General features: G+C 42.1%; 1 protein-coding gene across 3 annotated transcripts in view; it reads left to right on the plus strand.

Moving 5' to 3' along the window:
* The window catches only part of LOC123385510 (paired mesoderm homeobox protein 2B-like), a 70,464-nt gene that overhangs the window by 43,356 nt on the left and 7,437 nt on the right, over window positions 1–19,671 (plus strand). The window lies entirely within an intron of this gene.

The raw sequence follows: 19,671 nt of genomic DNA on the forward strand, positions 1-19,671 counted from the left end.
TTTTTAACTTTTAACTTTTATTTTATTATTCTTTTGAATTTTCATTTCTATTTTAATTTAAATCCAAGTTAGTTAATATTTGGTGTAATAATGATTTCAGGAATAGAATCTAGTGATTCATCACCTATATATAACACACAGTGCTCATCCCAACAAGTGCCCTCCTTAATGCCTATTGCCCATTTAGCCCATCCCCCCACCCCAAACTCCACCAGCAACCCTCAGTTCTTTGTATTTAAGAGTCTCTTATGGTTATCTTCCACTCTTTTTATATTATTTTTGCTTCCCCTCCCTTATGTTCATCTGTTTTGTATCTTAAATTCCACATATGAGTGAAATCATATGATATTTGTCTTTCTCTAACTTATTTCACTTAGCATAATACACTCTAGTTCCATCCACATAGTTGCAAATGGCAAGATTTCATTCTTTTTGATTGCCAGGTAATACTCCATTGCGTGTGTGTGTGTGTGTGTGTGTGTGTGTGTGTATACATACATATACCACATCTTCTTTATCCATTCATCAGTTGATGGACACTTGGGCTCTTTCCATACTTTGGCTATTATTGACAGCCATATGTTGGCTTTGGCTATTGCTGCTACAAACAGTAGGGTGCATATTGCCCCTTCGAATCAGCATTTTGGTATCCTTTGGATAAGTACTTAGTAGTGTAATTGCCGGGTTGTAGGGTAGTTCTATTTTTAATTTTTTGAGGAACCTCCATCCTGTTATCCAGAGTGGCTGCACCAGTTTGCATTCCCACCAATAGTGCAAAAGAGATCCTCTTTCTCCACATCCTCTCCAACATCTGTTGTTGCTTGAGTTGTTAATGTTAGCTATTCTGACAGGTGTGAGGTGGTATCTCATTGTGGTTTTGATTTGTATTTCCCTGATGATGAGTGACGTGGAGCATTTTTTCATGTGTCTGTTAGCCATCTGGATGTCTTCTTTGGAAAAGTGTCCATTCATGTCTTTTTCCCATTTCTTCTCTGGATTATGTTTTTTTGGTGTTGAGTTTGATAAGTTCTTTATAGATTTTGGATACTAACCCTTTATCTGATATGCTATTTGCAGATATCTTCTCCCATTCTGTCAGTTGCTTTTTAGTTTTACTGATTGTTTCCTTTGCTGTGCAGAAGCTTTTTATCTTGATGGGGTCCCAATAGTTCATTTGCTTTTGTTTCTCTTGCCTCTGGAAATGTATTGAGTAAGAAGTTGCTGCAGCAGAGGTCAAGGGTTTTTTGCCTGCTTTCCCCTGTAGGATTTTGATGGCTTCCTGTCTTACATTTAGGTCTTTCATCCATCTTGAGTTTATTTTTGTGTATGGTGTAAGAAAATGGTCCAGTCCAGATTCATTCTTCTGCATGTTGCTGTCCGGTTTTCTCAGCACCATTTGCTGAAGAGACTGTCTTTTTTCCATTGGATATTCTTTCCTGTTAAGCAACCAATCTTGATTTCAGCTCAGGTCATGATCTCACGGTTCATGAGATCAAGCCCTGCATCAGGCTTGATCAGGTCAGCAGCACGGACCCTGCTTAGAATTCTCTCTCTCCCTTTCTCTCTACCCCCACCTGCTCACTTTGTCTCTGTCTCTCAAAATAAATAAATAAGCTTAACACACACACACACACACACACACACACACACACACACAGAGGGAGGCAAACCATAAGAGACTCTTAAATAAGGAGAACTGAGGGTTGATGGAGAGGAAGTGGGTGGGAGGATGGGCTAAATGGGCGATGGGCATTAAGGAGGGCACTTGCTGGGATGAGCCCTGGTTATATGTAAGTGATGAATCATTAAATTCTACTCCTGAAACAAATACTACACTCTATGTTAGCCAACTTGAATCTAAATTTAAAAAATAATAAAGTAAATATGTGAGTTAACTGCTCATATTACAGTATCAAGTATTTTCTGGGAGGCAATTTAGTAAAAGCTATATGATTCATTGTTTGTTTGTTTCTTTGTTAAAGAAACTAGTTGGAAAAACATCTTGTTTTGGTATTTAAAAATATCTCCATAGGTAGCTAGTGTGTGATTCCTGACTGGTGGTGTGTGCAAATTATAAAATGAAATGAAGAGCTATCATTCAGTAAGAACACCCTTTGCTTATTTAACCAGGACTAAGTAGTGTTGGAGCAAGTTCAGTGCTAAAATTAGACATTGGGGGAGGTCCAATAGCAGCACAAGTTATAATCCTTTAGAAATCGTAGTCTCTTGGTTCATATCAGGACACTGCAATGTGAGAACATAATCACTTATGCCATATTCTTATGAGACCATTATACCAATGGCTGTCTCCATTACAGAACAGTAGAGTTACCAAAGCTACAATTACTTCTACCTGAAGCTTGGTTTTTATTTATTTTTTTTTCTTTTTTGCTTTTCTTTTATATATGAGAAGACCCTTTGAGAAGGATATTTAATGTCCTCTTGCTCTGGCCCCATGATCCCTCACAAGTAAAATATGTTGGGAAGCATGTATTTAGGTGAGCATTGTGGACTGCATACTAGAACCTAAAAGTTGTAGAAAATTAATGGGAAAGGTAATGTGATAGAGTGGAAAGAGAATAAGTCTTGGGGTCAGATACACTTGCCTATGAATCCCATCTCCACCATACTCTCTATAACCTTGGAGAAATCACTTAATTTCTAAGGGCCTCAGCTTTCTTATCTGGTTTTAAAATTTATTTTAATTTTTTCTCTTATTTTTGAGATAGAGACAGAGTGTGAGCAGGGGAGGGCAGAGAGAGAGAGAGAGAGGGAGACACAGAATCCGAAGCACTCTCCAGGCTCTGAGCTGTCAGCACAGAGCCTGATGCAGAGCTGGAACTCACGAACCGTGAGATAATGACCTAAGCTGAAGTTGGACACTTAACCGACTGGGAAACCCAGGCACCCATCTTATCTGGTTTAAACACACACACACACCCAAAGCAGAAAATGTCAGGTCCTGAGAAAACGTCTCCCCTGTTCCCCTACTATACCACCTCTATTAGGAGAATTTAAATAGCTAGATAGAATTTATAAACTTAGCCTTTTCTTTTCTTTAATATATTTTAATGTTTATTTATTTTTGAGAGAGAGACAGAGTACAAGTGGGGGAGGGGCAGAGAGAGAAGGAGACACAGAATCTGAAGCAAGCTCCAGTCTGTGAGCTGTCAGCGCAGAGCCCCACGCGGGGCTTGAACTCACGAGCTGTGAGATCATGACCTGAGCCGAGGTTGGAGGCCTAACCAACTGAGCCACCCAAGTACCCCTTGCCAGGCATTGTGCTACACATTCTCTTATTTACTCTTACACACCCACGAAGTCCTGGAGCTCAGAAAGGCTTTACATATGTCTCTAAGTTGTTTGCCTACAGGTTATGTGGCCAGAAAGTGACCGAACCACGGCTAGAACCCAGTGCTCTTAGCCACTTATATTTCAGCCTCACCAAAATCAAAATCTCTTAGAGGTTTTATAATTTCACTTGTAATGACAGACCATTAGTTTCTCACCATATTTAATTTTTTTGTGAACAAATTTGTTTTTGATGCATGTATCAGTTTGTTAAGGCTGCCCTAACAAAATACTGAAGACCGAGTCACTTAAACAACAGGAGATTATTTTCTCACAGCTCTGGAGGCTGAAAGTCTGAGATCAAGGTGTTGCCAGGTTTGGTTTCTTCTGAGGCCTCTCTCCTTGGCTTGCAGATGGCCGTCTTCTTTCTGTGCCCTCTCATGGTCTTCCCTCCCTCTGTGTTGTCTGTGTCCTAATCTCCACTTCTTGTGAGAACACTAGTCATTTTGGGTTAATGACCCCATTTTAACTTAATTACCTCGTTAAAGGCCCTATCTCCAAATATAGTTACATTTTGAGATCCTGAGGGGTAAGGCTTCAACATATGAATTTGGGGAGACAGTTCAGCCCATAATGATGCATTTGTAGCATAAACCATGTGATACCAAATAAAAAAGAAAATAACCCCTGTATACGGTTTACTGTGTGTCAAACACTGTGTAAAAACACTTTACACACGTTCATGTAATCCATGTGGGGTAGAACTATTCTTATCCCTATTTGTTACTGAGAGGTTAAGTAGTTGGTCCAGAGTCACATACAAAGTAAATCGTAGGACAGGATTTGAATCCACACAGTCTGATGCCAGAGTCTGGACTCATCCACTATATTCAACTGCTCCTCTCAACAAAAAGCATCCCATTTGGAACAAAGAAACAGAAAACACAGTAATCCGTATTTGAGGTAAAATTATGATTAACTTCAAAAGTTTGTACATGTTTAATTAGCAATTACTAAGCTATTATATACGAAAAATAATGAAGCAGCTTTCATTTATTCTTCTGTTATGGCACAGTAATAAATCAGAGTCACTTAGAAAATGGCAAAGGGGCGTCTGGGTGGCGCAGTCGGTTAAGCGTCCGACTTCAGCCAGGTCACGATCTCGCGGTCCGTGAGTTTGAGCCCCGCGTCGGGCTCTGGGCTGATGGCTCGGAGCCTGGAGCCTGCTTCCGATTCTATGTCTCCCTCTCTCTCTGCCCCTCCCCCCGTTCATGCTCTGTCTCTCTCTGTCTCAAAAATAAATAAACGTTAAAAAAAAAAATGGCAAAGAAAATTCTTGCCATCTACTTGGTCTAACAAAGAGTTAATACGAAGTATTTTTCTTCTAAATCTTCAAAAGCAAATAGCATGTGCATGAAGTATTAATATTCGAAGACCTAGCACACATCTGCCTCACTGTTGGTGTTTCTCCTAAGTGGGCATCATTCCTGCTTTAAGCCCATTTTACTGAAGCAAAAAAAAAGGAGCTGAGTTCCTATCTGGAGATGTTTGGTTCAGAGAGAGCAATGCACTCTTCCAGCCACCGAACTAAGTCTACAGAAGGCAAGAACTTGGAGCCAGAAGTGACTAGGAAAAGAAATTATGAACTATCCCCATCCCCTTCCAGAATCCCCAACAGGAAGGAACGTTGGGCTCCCACTGCGCAAAGGAACGGGATTTGAGCCAATTTAGTTGTGTCTCAAAGGACAGCATTCCTCAGCTCACATCTGGTAAAAACCCCAAATAAGAAAAAGAATAGATTTGAGGTTAAGAAACGCTGCCGTGGTGCTTGCTTTTAGTGTGCCAACAGATGCTATTACAGTTTGACGACTGGCAGGATTTCCAAAGATGAATTAATGAAACTTTACAGAGCCCTCAAGGCCACGTTCTAAGCTGGACATAATCAAATATGAATATGAACAGCGGAGATACTGTGATGGCTGTTCAGGATTGTGGAGGCCACTGCTGCCAGGAGTTATCACAACAAACTCCACAGAGAAAAGGTGGATTTGATAAGGGCCTTGAGAGATGGGGTAGGATTTGCGGGATGGGGCAATGTGAAGGCGTTTTAGCCTGAGGGCAGCAACTGGGGCAGGGAAGCCAGAATGAGGGAAGCTTGTGGGAACAACGGAGAGACACCCTCTCTTCGAACAGACAGATCTGAGGGACTTATGGGACAGATTTTAGGCTCAGACAGGGGCCCAGTTTGAGTATGACTTCATGCTGGAGGTCAGCATTATTATTCTGGTAGTTGATCTGTGCATCGAAGTTATCTCATTTTTCCCAACATGTTTATAGGAACACATCTCCACAGAACTAAGTGCTTTGCTTTAGTAACATGTTTGTTTTCTTTGAGGCTGCTCAGACCACAACAACATACTCCAAGGACTGCTGTCCATTCTGGAGTCGTGTCATGCCTCGTTGAGTTGGGGTATCAGGCAGCTGTCGGCCCTAGGCCTCCCTAGACTCAAGCCTCACCGTGGACACCTGGAGTGAGCTTGCATGGTTCTCAGTGCCTGACTGGAGCTGAGAGGACAGCACCCTACCTGCAAAGGCAGATAGGCTGAGGAATGGCGTCACCTTTTAGAATTGGTGACATACTTTCTGTCTGCATTTTATAAACCCTATGAGGGAAGAGCTCTATGGAATTTTGAGAACCCCCACCCCCTGGCCATCTTGTGGTTGTAGAAAGAAGTTTTGGTGTCTCACAGACCTTTATTTGACTTCTGACCCTCCTGTGTGACTTCACTAAACTTTATAAGATTTTTATTTATTTTTAATGTTTATTTTTGAGAGAGTGCACACGCGCACACACAAGTTGGGGAGTGGCCGAGAGAGAAAAGGAGACACAGAATCTGAAGGAGGCTCCAGGCTCTAAGCTGTCAGCGCAGAGCCTGATGCTGGGCTTGAACCCATGAACCATGAGATCATGACCTGAGCCGAAGTCACCTGACTGAGCCACCCAAGCACCCCAAGACTTTTATTTTTTAATCTGTAAAACAGCCCAGTTACTAAGCAGTTACTGTTAACTCTCCTACTTTTCTTTTGTGAATTCTCTCAGTCCCTGACATTCTTGAGGAACTTCTTTTGATTGTAAATGCTCTCTGCTATCAAGAAGGTGAAAACTCTATGGTTTAGGATGACTGTGGATCCTAAGAAAACATGGGGGTGGATGGGGCTGGCCCGCCCTATCCTCCCGTCCCTGTGTTTATTTCCTCGGGATAGGATTTCAACCACAGCCAGTCCTTAGGATAGTCCAAAGGGTCCAGAGTTCTTGGAAATCATCTTGCGGGGCTCAACTACCCTTATTTGTATTGAGTTTAAAACAAGAAATAATGCTTAAAGCCATTATGTGCCCTAAAGCATATGAAAATTAAAACTACATGTGTCAAAGCATTTTGTGAGTAGAAACAGTCGGGCAAGGCCATAAACTATCACATTACTACATTACTACCATTTCTACTGTTCAAAACTCCAACTACAAGCTTGTCCTTGGAAATTGCTACGTAATTTAGGTGGACCCAATTGTGCTCACAGCTAAGAAGTACATAGAGTTTGTTGGTTAGTATTTTGCCTATATTTGAATCCTCAAAATAACCACCTCATGAGAACAAAGTGAGCTTTGTGAAGAATATATTCCAGTTGGTTAGAAATGGAAGGTACGTTTCTCCTATCCCCTCTTGCCTTTCATTTCTAAACACATTTGCCTCTACTCTGAAGCAGAGGAGGCTGTTAGAGCAGCTGCAACAAGCAGCTGTAGAATCTTCTGTGTCACCTGCTCCCCTGCTTTGCAGACTGTCCCATCCTCCGCCCCCAGTTGTCCTTTCAAAATGGCGCACTGCCCTCTTCCTCCCAGTGCCCCACCTGAGTCCTGGCTCTGTCCCTGCCATGATTTCAGGGGACTTTGCCTGGTGTCCCCTTGCCGTTACCATTCTTTACGGTAAAAAAAACAAAAACAAAAACAAAAACATTTCTATCACATGGAAAACAACAGAAGGAAAAAACAAAGTCCATCAGCCAACACATAGCCACTTGCTGCTGCCCTCACGAGCTCTGCTTGTCATTTCTGGTGGTGCTTTTTTCAGTGTGCTACCATATCAGTTTACTATAAAGCTACAATCGTACCTGTGCATGCAGATGCCAGATGATTATGAGTCTTTGAGGGGAAGTCCTCCACAGGATTACCTGGAGAGAAAAGGTTTATTCATCCCATGCACAGTAAACAGCTATACCAGAGGCCTGTCCCTGTAACTTTGCACAGAGTGCTTGGGGACTGTCTGAGCCGCTGCTAGCATTGCACTTAATGCATAATAAACCGTTACAACCAGCAGCCACAGAACTTCTTTTTCTTTCAGAGTGTAGTTGAGCATAAGCTTCTAAGGTAGACTATGGGAGCTAGTGTGGGACAAGTTCTTTTGCATAATATGTTAAAGTAATTTATGTTCCATGGCTTTTAGGGAAGAGCCAGCTCATTTTGACTGGTCCTTTTAATGTTTGATTTTGAACACTTAGAAAATGGGCTTGCATTCTTTCTCTCTTTTTGAAAAAAGCTATTATGTAGTTTTAAAACATACATATTTTAGACCTCAGGCAATATATTATCCAAATAGTAATTTAAAACAAAATATTTTTAATACAGTTGATTTATAACACATTACATGCACGAGCGTAGAAAGCAGGTAAAAACAAATTATATGTTTTATTTTACTACGTTGGCAACAGAATAGTCTGCCTTACAAAGCAATATAAATCATCTTTTACCACTGTTCTCTGAAAGTAATTTGGGGTTAACAAAATCTAAATTGCACCTGTCAGAACTGCCAGTAATGTCTTCAATTTTCACTGACTCTACTCTCCCTTCTCTCCATATCTTCAGACCAAATGGAGAACTGGAACAGTTTCCACAAAGAAAAACAAAGGTGAAAGAAAGGGAAGGAAAGGAAGACTTTATAAAGTTTCTTTGGGGTATGTAAGAGGATGGACACTAGTGTGAACAGGGTGTAAGTCCACAGGCAAAGTATACCTGAAATAGGTCAGTGCCCACGAACAGACCAGATAGGTGGGTGTGGTACATGCACGTTCCAGACCAACGATCTTCTCACTTAAATATAGCAGTTTCACTGCCTACCAGTAAATATATTATGCTTTATGGGGAAAAAACCTCCCACTAAATTGCCTTCTTAAATATCACACCACACAATAGTTTTTCTTTGTTTAGAAATGTAAGAGGAGGGGTGCCGGGGGAGCCCCACACCGGGCTCCATGCTGACAGTGTGGAGCCTGCTTGGGATTCTGTCTGTCTGCTCCTCCCGCATGCATGTTCTCTCTCTCTCTCTCAAAATAAATGAATGAACTTTTTAAAAATCTAATAAAAAAGAAATTTAAGAAAGAAATGTAAAAATAATGTGAATTAACTAGAACTGAGAATAAATGCTTTACGAAGAATAGATAGGAAACTAGAACAATTAGGCCTCGGTTGGCCTGGGCCAACTGTGAGAATACAGAAGCTCTGAGCTGGAAGGATTTGATTAGGCCTCTATAATTAAACTCTTATATCTCCTTAGTAACATCCCAGTTAAGTAGTCATTCTGCCCTCTTTTTAAATACTTAGGTGTAGGGGCGCCTGGGTGGCTCATTCGGTTGGGCGTCAGACTTCGGCTCAGGTCACAACCTCACGGCTCGTGGGTTCAAGCCCCGCGTTGGGCTCTGTGCTGACAGCTCAGAGCCTGGAGCCTGCTTCAGATTCTGTCTCCCTCTCTCTCTGCCCCTCCCCCGCTCATTCTCTCTCTCTCTCTCTCTCTCTCTCTCTCTCTCTCTCTCAAAAATAAACAAACATTAAAAAAAATTTTTTTTAAATACTTAGGTGTAGGGATACCCAAAACTTATTAGTACAACCAACCTCAAGTTCTTATTTATGGAAATATACTTAACTGTACCTGTACCTTCATCTGATTCTTATTCTTCCCGACTTCACTCCACACAGCATAGATCTAATCCCTCCTACAACTTTTCAAATATCTGAAGATAATCATCATGACTTAAAGTGTTCTTTAACTGAGCCATCACTAAGACTTGTCTCCTAAACCAGTCACAATAGGAGCTGTATTCATCCACACCCCTCAGCCACTGAAAGAGCCTCATCCCTAGAGAAGATCGGTGGTGGTGCTTCTCAGTTGATGGGTCTGTGATGTGGTTGTGTTGATGAGTTACTGCTGACAACACTGGAGCCAGACAGGGGAGAGCTGAAGCCTAGAGAGCCTAGGAAGAGCCCAGAATTTTAATTAAGTTGATGGCAACAAAGGCAGGCATTGTAATGTCCCACCTTTGCGAAAAAAACCCAGACACAAAAATTATTAATTCATGTCATTGACATTCAACCAGTCCTATAATTTGGAGGTTAGGGTCTTGAGCTCCAACTCTGCCAGTGGTCAGTTGCATGGCCTTGGGCAATCCTCCCCACCGTTTTGGAGTTCCCTCTATGATACGCAAAGGCCTATGCCTGCTTTTCTGCCTAAAAAGTGGCCCCTTCTCCTGCCCTCAGCTCAGATGTCATTTCTCTAGGAACCCTAGCCTGACTCGCACCCCTACCCGACCCTGAGACTAAGCCTCTGTTTGCCCTTGTCCCTTCTGCTCACCTCTGTTATAGTACTTACTTCATTGTGTGTTGATAACTTGCTTCCTGTGTCTACTGTACTGGAAATTCTTTAAGACTAAGGACTTGGTGGGTGCCTGGGTGGCTCAGTCGGTTAAGCATCCAACTTTGGCTCAGGTCATGATCTCACAGCTCATGGGTTCGAGCCCCACATTGGGCCCCATATCAGGCTCTGTGCTGATAGCTCAGAGTCTGGAGCCGGCTTCAGATTCTCTGTCTCCCTCTGTCTCTGCTCCTCCCCTGCTTGCACTCTGTCTCTCAAAAATAAATAAACATTAAGAAAAAAAAAAGTTTCTGTTGAAAAAGAAAGAAAGGAAAGAGGAGACAGAAAGGGAGAAGATAAAATGAGCAAGTTGGAGTACATTGTCTAAGTAGCCTTGTACAGCTAAAAATCTACAATTTCTTCTTAAGTTCCATCCTTAATGTCAACCTCAGATTTTTAGAAATTCAGATTTTCTCTAGTAAAGGGATGTTTCAAGTGGTTATACCAAATTAGAAGAACTATAAATATATATTCATACATATAATACAATTTTAGGGCTGATATTTAGAATTCATTTAATGAGCCCAAGCCTTATTTTACATATGAGGAAACTGAGGCACAATAAGATTCAGTTATCTGCCTAAACCTCCCTGGTTAGTGGGAAGACCACATTCCAAGTCCTGATCTCTCTTGTCCCTGAACCAGGATAGCTGGTCCATCATCTTTTTCCCTTTTTGAAAAAGCTGCTACCAACTTGGCTACAAATGGAAGTGACAGACGTTTTCCCTTTTATGTGATGGCTATATCAATCCACAACTTTCTGGTTATAAATTAAACTTTGAGAAACGCGCTTCTCTGCTCCTAGACAAACTCCTGAAAATCAGTCCTCTTTTCTCCCAGAAATGTCAGAGGGTGCTGTAGTGTTACACGAGATGACTCCTGTAGGTTGTTTGCTAAACAGAGTTGCAACCATGTGAATTGCTTTCAGCCAGGTTGGATATCGAGGCTCAGTGTTCTGGTGTTAAGCCACAGAGTAGTGCTGCCTTGAGACCAGCTTCTTGGCAAATAGCCCTGAGGTGCAGCTGTAAGGTGACCCAATGCAGGCTTGAGGCCAAGGCCCAGTGCTCAGTGCCAGAAACCTGAGCCAAACATTGGAGCTAATTCCCAGGGCACTGAATTGGTCTCAATTAAATTTTTAGATGAAAAGATTTTTTGTTTATCCCAAAGAACCACTTCAATTTATAAGCTCATAGGAAAACTGAGTGTTTTGCCATTATACTCAGAATACTTTCTAGAAGCCAAACCTTGAAAAGAAGATGAAGATGATGATGACAACTTTAGATTATTTAAGAAGTCATGAAAATATTTTTCTAAAGCAACATCTTTTGAGTCTAATGTTATGGACCAATGGCATAATGATTAAAACTTTGGCTCTGGAGTCAAATTGCTTGGGTTCACTCTACGAGACATGCCGCATCATGGTATTTGACCTTGGATGATATACTTCACCTGTCTGAGCCTCCGTGTTCTTAATGGTAAGATTTATTAATAAGAGTTTAATGTAGGGGCACCTGGGTGGCTCAGTCAGTTGAGTGTCTGACTTGGGCTCAGGGCATGATCTCACAGTTTGTGAGTTTGAGCCCCACATTGGGCTCACTGCTGTCAGCGCAGAACCCACTTCAGATCCTCTGTCCCTCTCTCTGTCTCTGCCCCTCCCTCACTCTCTCTCTCTCTTTCTCTCTCTCTCAAAAATAAATAAACATTTTTAAAAAAGAGTTTAATGTAGGGGCACATGGCTGGCTTAGTTGGTAGAGCATGTGACTCTTGATCTCAGGGTGGTGAGTTCGAACCCCATGTTGGGTGTAGAGATTAGTAAAAAGTAAATAAATGAACTTAAAAAATGTTTAATGTAGGGTGCTTAGAGAATTAAGTAAGTCACGTAAAATACAGCACAGTGCCTATGATGTAGTAAGTGTTCAATCATAGCTGCTATTTTTCTCTTTATTATCCATGACTCCTTTAATTCACCTAGTTTTAAGGCCCAATTTGATCCTGTTCACAGTCCTACAGAGAAGACTGAAAAATCAGAAGTACCTTACTTATGAACATGAAAGTAAGTGGACAGTTCTATAGGGATAAATATCTCTATGCAACCTTCTTGTCAGATTTTGAGTGAGAGGATAAAGTTTAGGGTCTTTACTGACTCGAGCCCTAGTGAGAACTCGGTATTTATCTTTTCTTTACCTCACAGCACCTTGTATAGAAAAACAAAAACAAAAGCACACACAAAAAAACAAAAAACCTTGTGCATTAAAAAAAAAAAAGAACAACAACAACAACAACAACAAAAAACCCAACTGGAAATATGTAAACACAGAGGCGTTCAAAAGAGATACATTTTGGAAGGTGGGCAATGGAGGCCGGAGACACCCAGCTAGGAAGATATTTCATAGCTCAGTAATGTGTCTCAGTAGCTGTCACGCTTTAATATCAGAGAATCATCTGGATGCTGGTGAAAACACAGATTACTGGTCTGTACCCCAAGAGATTCTGAAATGGGACCTAAGAATCTGCATCTCTAAGTTCCCAGGTGATGCTGATGCTGCTGGTCTGGGGACCACACTTTGAGAACCCCTGGTGGCTAGACATGTAGCTCCTATTAATCTGGGTGTTCTTAGACCCTGTTGGCTATTTAGGTTCCTTTCCCATCTGCACCTGTACTGAGTTCGTGGACACCCCAAAATCTCTCTTTCCTGATGACCTACGTACTGGCATCAAACAGTGTTGGTTTTCTGTCCAGTAGTCTTCTTTCAGCCTCCGGGTTTGAACTGCTCTTTCCTCTGCCCCCTTGGAGATTGCTTGTTGTGCATTCTTAAGCTCCAACAGCAGAGTGCCACAGTTCTTTTCAGAGAATGGCTGGGGATTCATCTTTGCCTGCTGGCCAGCCATAGCCCACCTTATTCCCAATTGCCCCAGGGCTCTTGCATATCAAGACGGAGCCCAGACCCAGCAGCACAGAACGAGTGTCCTTCCACAGAGGCCACTCACTCCTACCTAGCACACGTCAAACTAGAGAATCTGGGATTTTTGGTTACAGTATCAACTTCTTTTATTTAAAGGACATCTTTTCTTTTATTTAAATATAGGCAAATTCAAATCACCATCTCCCAAGGCACATACACAGACCAAACTCTGTAGCAATCCTGGGTCAGAAACATACGTGATGGGATGGGATGATATAGGACTGTAACTTGATATGCCCACGCTGAATCTTGCCTCAAGACCCTCTTATGTTTCCAGTTTCACAATTTCTTCGATATCACTTTTACCATAGTTACTCAAAACTTGGGTATAATGATCCCTAATGTTTGTTGGGTACTTAATCCTCACAACGACCATATGAATGGCTACTATTGTATCTACTTTATGTATGAGGACACTAAGGCTTAGCAAGGTTAAGGTAAAACTAGAATATACGCTTCAGGATCTTTGTCCATTTTATTCCCTGATAGAGCCCAAGTGCCTAGAACAACACCTGGCCCACAATGGGGTTCAATCAATATTTATTGAATGAATGGAGGGTCAAACAACAAGCATATGGGATCTGGGATTTGAAAGCAGATCGACTTAACCCCTACGCCCCACTTGCTCTTGCCTCAACTTTGACTTTCCTTTTGACACCCCGCGAACTTATCCCCCAAATCGGTTATGAGTCCTAGCAAATCCATATCATGACGTTTCTCGCATTTGCCCCCCTTTTTCCATTTCTGCTGCCACCAACCTAGTTAAATGATTGCTATTTATTTCCTGAACTATTGCTATCCTGTCCCCACTGCAGTCTCTGCAGGACCCTGTGCTGCCTACACAACTTTTGCCAGATAGCTTTTTTCTTTAAAATTTTTTTTTTCTAAAATTTTTTTTTTCAACATTTATTTATTTTTGGGACAGAGAGAGACAGAGCATGAACGGGGGAGGGGCAGAGAGAGAGGGAGACACAGAAACGGAAACAGGCTCCAGGCTCCGAGCCATCAGCCCAGAGCCCGACGCGGGGCTCGAACTCCCGGACCGCGAGATCGTGACCTGGCTGAAGTCGGACGCTTAACCGACTGTGCCACCCAGGCGCCCCTCTTTAAATTTTTTTTATAATGTTTATTTATTTCTTGAGAGAGAGAGAGAGAGAGACAGATTGTGAGTGGGGGAGGGGCAGAGAGAGAGAGGGAGACACAGAATCTAAAGCAGGCTCCAAGCTCCAAGCTGTCAGCACAGAGCACGACGAGGGGCATGAACCCACAAACTGAGAGATCATGACCAGAGCAAAGTCGGATGCTTACCCAACTAAGCCACCCAGGTGCCCCCATATAGCTTTTCTTTTAAAGCACATTCCATTCACATTATACTTCTGCTTAAAGACAAGGAAGGTAGTGTGGCATACTGGAAAACTAAGCAACTAAAAAGCCAGGGCTCTGGTTTCAATTCTGTGACCTTGGCCACATCACATATCTGTGCTAGGCTTCACTTTCCTGATTAGTAGCATTAGGAAGTTGGACTGGCTGATCTTTTCCCACTCCAACATTGTCTGGTGGTTGGATGCAGGGGCTATTACACCCTATCAGTGGAATTCTATCTGACATCAGGTAGGAGGGGCGGTTATACTCGTAAGGGGTTTAGAATATGATGAATACGTATATTTTTATCAAACAAAGCAGAGCAGTGTAAGTACCATCAAAGAAGTAAAATGCGGGGATGCCTGGGTGACTCAGTCACTTAAGCATCAGACTCTTGATTTCGGTTCAGGTCATGATCTCATGGTTCGTGAGTTTGAGCCCCGTGTTGGGCTCTGCACTGACAGCACGGAGCCTGCTTGGGATTCTCTCTCTCCCTCTCTCTCTGCCCCTCCTCCTCTAGTATGTGCTCTCTCTCTCTCCCAAAAATAAACATTAAAAAAAAAGTAAAATGAGGAGGGAGCGATCGCACCTAGTTACTAATGGGGGGCACTGACGGGCACAGACATTGCTCTTTCTCTGACGTCAGCCTGTCCCTGGTGTGTAGGTCCTCGCCTCACTGATGAGAAGAAAAGCTACTGAGACCCCAGTAGCTGTAAGCTGCCGCAGAAATCCATCATGAAAATCTAGTACCCCCTAATTCGGAAGTTGTTGGCTCAAGACACCCACATTGGTCTAATGCCTAGGAAACTGCTGACAGGGGCAAAGAGAAAACGAAAGTGGTTGTCACGTTTCTGATAAATGCTCTATGTCTTGCTCTGCCGCTTACTAGTCAGGTGCCCTTGAGCAGGTCCCTATCTTCTCTGAGCCTTGGTTCCACCTCAGTTCCTCATCTAGAGATTGGAGATAATAGTATCACCCTTGCAGTATTGTGGTGAGGGAATAAATCAGATGTACCTAGTGTAAGGTCTGGAGCGCAGTAGGCATCCAGGAAATCTTATGTTCCATCTTCCTTTCTGACGCCCTAAACAGGTCAATGTTTAGCAACACCTTTTTTATTTTTATTTATTTTTAATTTTTTAAAAATCTTTATTTATTTTTGAGAGAGTGAGAGAGAGAGAGAGAGAGAGAGACAGAGCATGAGCAGGGGATGGTCAGAGAGAGAGCAGGGGAGGGGCAGGGAGACCCAGAATCTGAAGCAGGCTCCAGGCTCTGAGCTGTCAACACAGAGCCTGACATGGGGCTCAAACTCCTGGACAGCGAGATCATGACCTGAGCCGAAGTCGGAAGCTTACCCAACTGAGCCACCCAGGCATCCCTAGCAATGCCTTTTTAAAAAACCCTTGGGGGGGTGGAGGGAATAGAGAGAGAGAGAGAGAGAGAGAGAGAGAGAGAGAGAGAGAGAGAAAACTTTATATACTTTATATACTCTGTCCTTGCATACATTCAGATTTTGGAAATTATGTGCCATATTTACTTAAGAAACTTCCTCACCATTTTATCTAGTAAAAGGACAAGGTAGAAAGGGCAAATCAGGAGTTGTCCCCAGTTTATCTGTGGATAAAGGACTAGGAAATAGGGAGGTCCAGCAAACAGCATTATTTCTGCCTCCAGGTGAACTGGTGGGGACTTAGAAAAAGCAGCTGCACCATGGCCAGGGCAGTAACCTTGCTCTTTTCACTGTCGTTATGTAGTTAGCAGGCCTTTAAGGAGTGATTGTTGCTGTATCTATGGTTGACAGTCATCGTAACAGCCAAGAAGAACTTCTCTGGCAAAAAAATTACATTTCACTAAACTGTGAAGTGAGGAAATATACGTGTAGGATAGAATTATAATTATTATTATTTAAGTTTACTTATTTTTTTAGTAATCTCCACATCCAACGTGGGGCTCAAACTCACGCCCCTGAGATCAAGTTGCATGCTCTTCCAACTGAGCCAGCCAGGTGCCCCTAAAATTATTTTTTAGAAATTAAGGGACATCATTCGTTCAGCCTTCAAATATTTGTCGGTAGCTACTATGGTGACAAACACATGTCTAGGCACTGGGGATGCAGCAGTGACTAGAACAATCCCTGCAACAACTTTCAAGGCAGGGGAACAGTAACTGCAAAGGTCCTGGGATGGGAGGGTGCCTAGTGTGTCTGTGTCTGAGGAACAGCCAGGAGGCCAGCGTGTGAGCTGAGGGGGGACAGGGAAGCAGCTGGAAATCAGGTCATAGAAAAAACAAGCTGGTTGTGTTGGGGCTTATAGTACATGGTAAGGTCTTTGGCTTTCACTCAGAGTAAGAAAAGAAACCACCAGGGAGTTTGGGTAGAGGAATGACAAGGTATAATATAACCCGTACTTATTGAGTGCTTACTCTGTGGATTCTATTTTAAATACTTTATTGGGGCGTCTGAGAGGCTCATTCGGTTGCACATCCAACCCTTGATTTCAGCTCAGGTCATGATCCCAGGGCTATGGGATTGAGCCTCATGTTGGGCTCCACACTCAGTGTGGAGCCTGCTTAAGATTCTTTCTCTCTCTCTCTCTCTCTGAAATTAAAAAAAAAAAAAGTTTAAAAAATAAATGCTTTATTTGTAATCTACACAAATAACCTTGTGAGGTAGAACCCATTATCTTTCCCACTTTACAACTGAGGAAACAGAGGCTCAAAGAGGTTAAGTAACTTGCCTGAGGTCACACAGCTAGTGGAGACTTGGCCAAAATTTAGAACCTGGTCACTCTTAACCACCTCATTGTCCTGACTCCACAAATGCTTAAGAGATTGAGACCAAGTTCTTTTTTTTTTTTTTTTCCCCTTCCTTGATATCTGTATTTCAAGAGCACACTTACAATGAAATTTCTTCATACTCACTCATAAATACAGAATTTCTTCACTTAAACTGATAAATATGCCCAGTATTCTGCTTTGTGATTTTAAGTTTTTTAAAAAAAAAAACCCTCAGATTAGCATATTAACAAGCATGTTGACATGTTGCTCTTTAATTATGCAGACAGCTATTTCTTTTTTGCTACTAATATAGAGGCTGATTGAGAAAATTTTTATTTTATTGCTTACAACCTTACCTTAGTGCTACCTAAATCACTACTATATGATTTGGCATCTATAATTTATCATTTTTCTCTGCTATTAGATGAAATGCCCTTTAAAGCATTCCACAGCAAGGTGAACACAAGTCAAGCTTGCAAAGTTCTAGAAAAAAGAATTGCAAAGAGTCATTAAAGAATAATGAAAGTTGATTTATACAGCATACAATATCAGGACTGCCCCGTTTAACAAATAGAATTATTCCAAGTCATTTTCAGAAGGCACCTAAATTTCAGCACCTAATTTTCATCATCTTTTAAGGAATAACCACAAAAATACCTTATTTTTATAAAGAGTCTAAAAGAAAGATCTTTAATTTATTCTCTGGATTTCACTGAAGCTAAGGCTGAAACAGTAGACAATTTAAAATATAGGAAACCCAGAATCCTTTATTCCGTTGTGTGGATTTAACATTCTGCTGCTGTAGCCAAGGGTCCTTGGCTTCTGGGGCCAAATGCCTTTTGCATGCTGATTTTCCAGAGAGAGTCTCTCAGGAGTTATTACTTTTGAGTACTATCTACCATGACTTCAGTCCCTAGAGGCAGTGGGAGTAGCGGAGTTTGGGAATGAAAACACAGGGGAAAATTTCTCCCGGTAGAATCATCAGCTCAATCTCATTTTAGGCTGCAGCCAGACCACTTAGCTATACCTCCAGCAGCCTACGAACTCATGCCTCTCAGGTGCCCATCGTTGAAGGACTACAGCCAGGACCTAAAGAAAAATAATCAAGCTATCATAATATTTTTCAGTATAATAGGTAATGTGTAAGGACGTGTGTGTATGTGCGCATACAAGCACCCAAACCATGTGCGTGTACGTTCAAGTACTCGTGACATTCAGAACAAGGGAGGTGGTCTCAAAGGGTTTCTTTCTATTTTTCATAATCTCTATTTAATTTTTCCTTCCAATCCCTCAGAACCAAAAGGACTATAAAAGTCCTGGGCTCAAGACCTCAGAAAGCATGTTACTTAGTTATGTGAAACAGGAATACAGGACATTTTTTCGCACTGATTTTAACGTGGAAGCTATTTTGACACTGAAATAACAAAATCAGATCTAACAAAGGTCTTTTGAGAAGAAATGGTTAAAAGGGCACGTCTTGTGGCCAGGAAAACCACAGCAAAGTATTCCAATTAGGAATAAATTAAAGAGTGCCATACTTTTCTGGAAGGGTCAGGAAGTCAAACTCTTGGCCTTGAGCTGCCTCTCACCCCCACCCCCTATGACCCTGAGAACAAGTGACTCCCGTCTCTTTGTGAACCCAACAGTCGCTGCCAAGTCTGGCCACTCCTCTGTGGAGAAGAGCCAGGGGTTTTCACCAGAGGCCGCCAGCCAGCATCCAAGTCAGAAGGGGGTAGCTGAGGTGCCAAGGGGCTTTCTATAGCGCCCAATGCCAGCTTTCTGTCTACAAAGGAAAATTCACTGAACTCGCTAAAGCCAAAGCTGACATATTTAAAGGTCTCCAAAAGAAGTTTTGTAAGCTGTTTTTTCTACTAGAAGAGTAAGTTCTCATTTTTTAGATTATGTTTTCTATTCTCCTTAAATTCGGCATTTTTTTTTTAGTTTTTTTAAATGTTTATTTATTTTTGAGAGAGACAGAGTGTGGGTGGGGGAGGGGCAGAGAAAGAGGGAGACACAGAATCCAAAGTAGGCTCCAGGCTCTGAGTTGTCAGCACAGAGCCTGACTTGGGGCTTGAACTCGTGAACTGCAAGATCATGTCCTCAACCAAAGTCAGACACTCAACCTACTGAGCCACCCAGGCTCCCCTCAGCAGTATTTTTGATCCATGACATCCATTGGTATATAAAAGAATTCTGCTATCTTCATAATAAATTTAAAGCTTACAGTGTGACACCTTGGTACTTTATATCGTGATTAATTGCCTTACGCTAACATCTGATGGCTATTTTTTAAGTTTTTTAAAAATTGTATTTTAGAGAGAGAGAAGCATCCAAACAGGGGAGAGGGAGAAAGAGAATCTTAAGCAGGCTCCACGCTCAGTGCAGAACGCAACACGGGGCTCAATTCCATGACCCTGGGATCATGACCTGAGCTGAAATCAAGAATCGGACGCTCAACTGACTGAGCCACCCAGGTGCCCCTGATGACTATTTCTTTTTAGTCTCTTTTTATTTATTTTGAGAGAGAGATAAAGAGCAAGCAGGGGAGG

This window comes from Felis catus, chromosome B2 (assembly GCF_018350175.1).
Source record: "Felis catus isolate Fca126 chromosome B2, F.catus_Fca126_mat1.0, whole genome shotgun sequence".
NCBI classification, from domain to species: Eukaryota; Metazoa; Chordata; class Mammalia; order Carnivora; family Felidae; genus Felis; species Felis catus.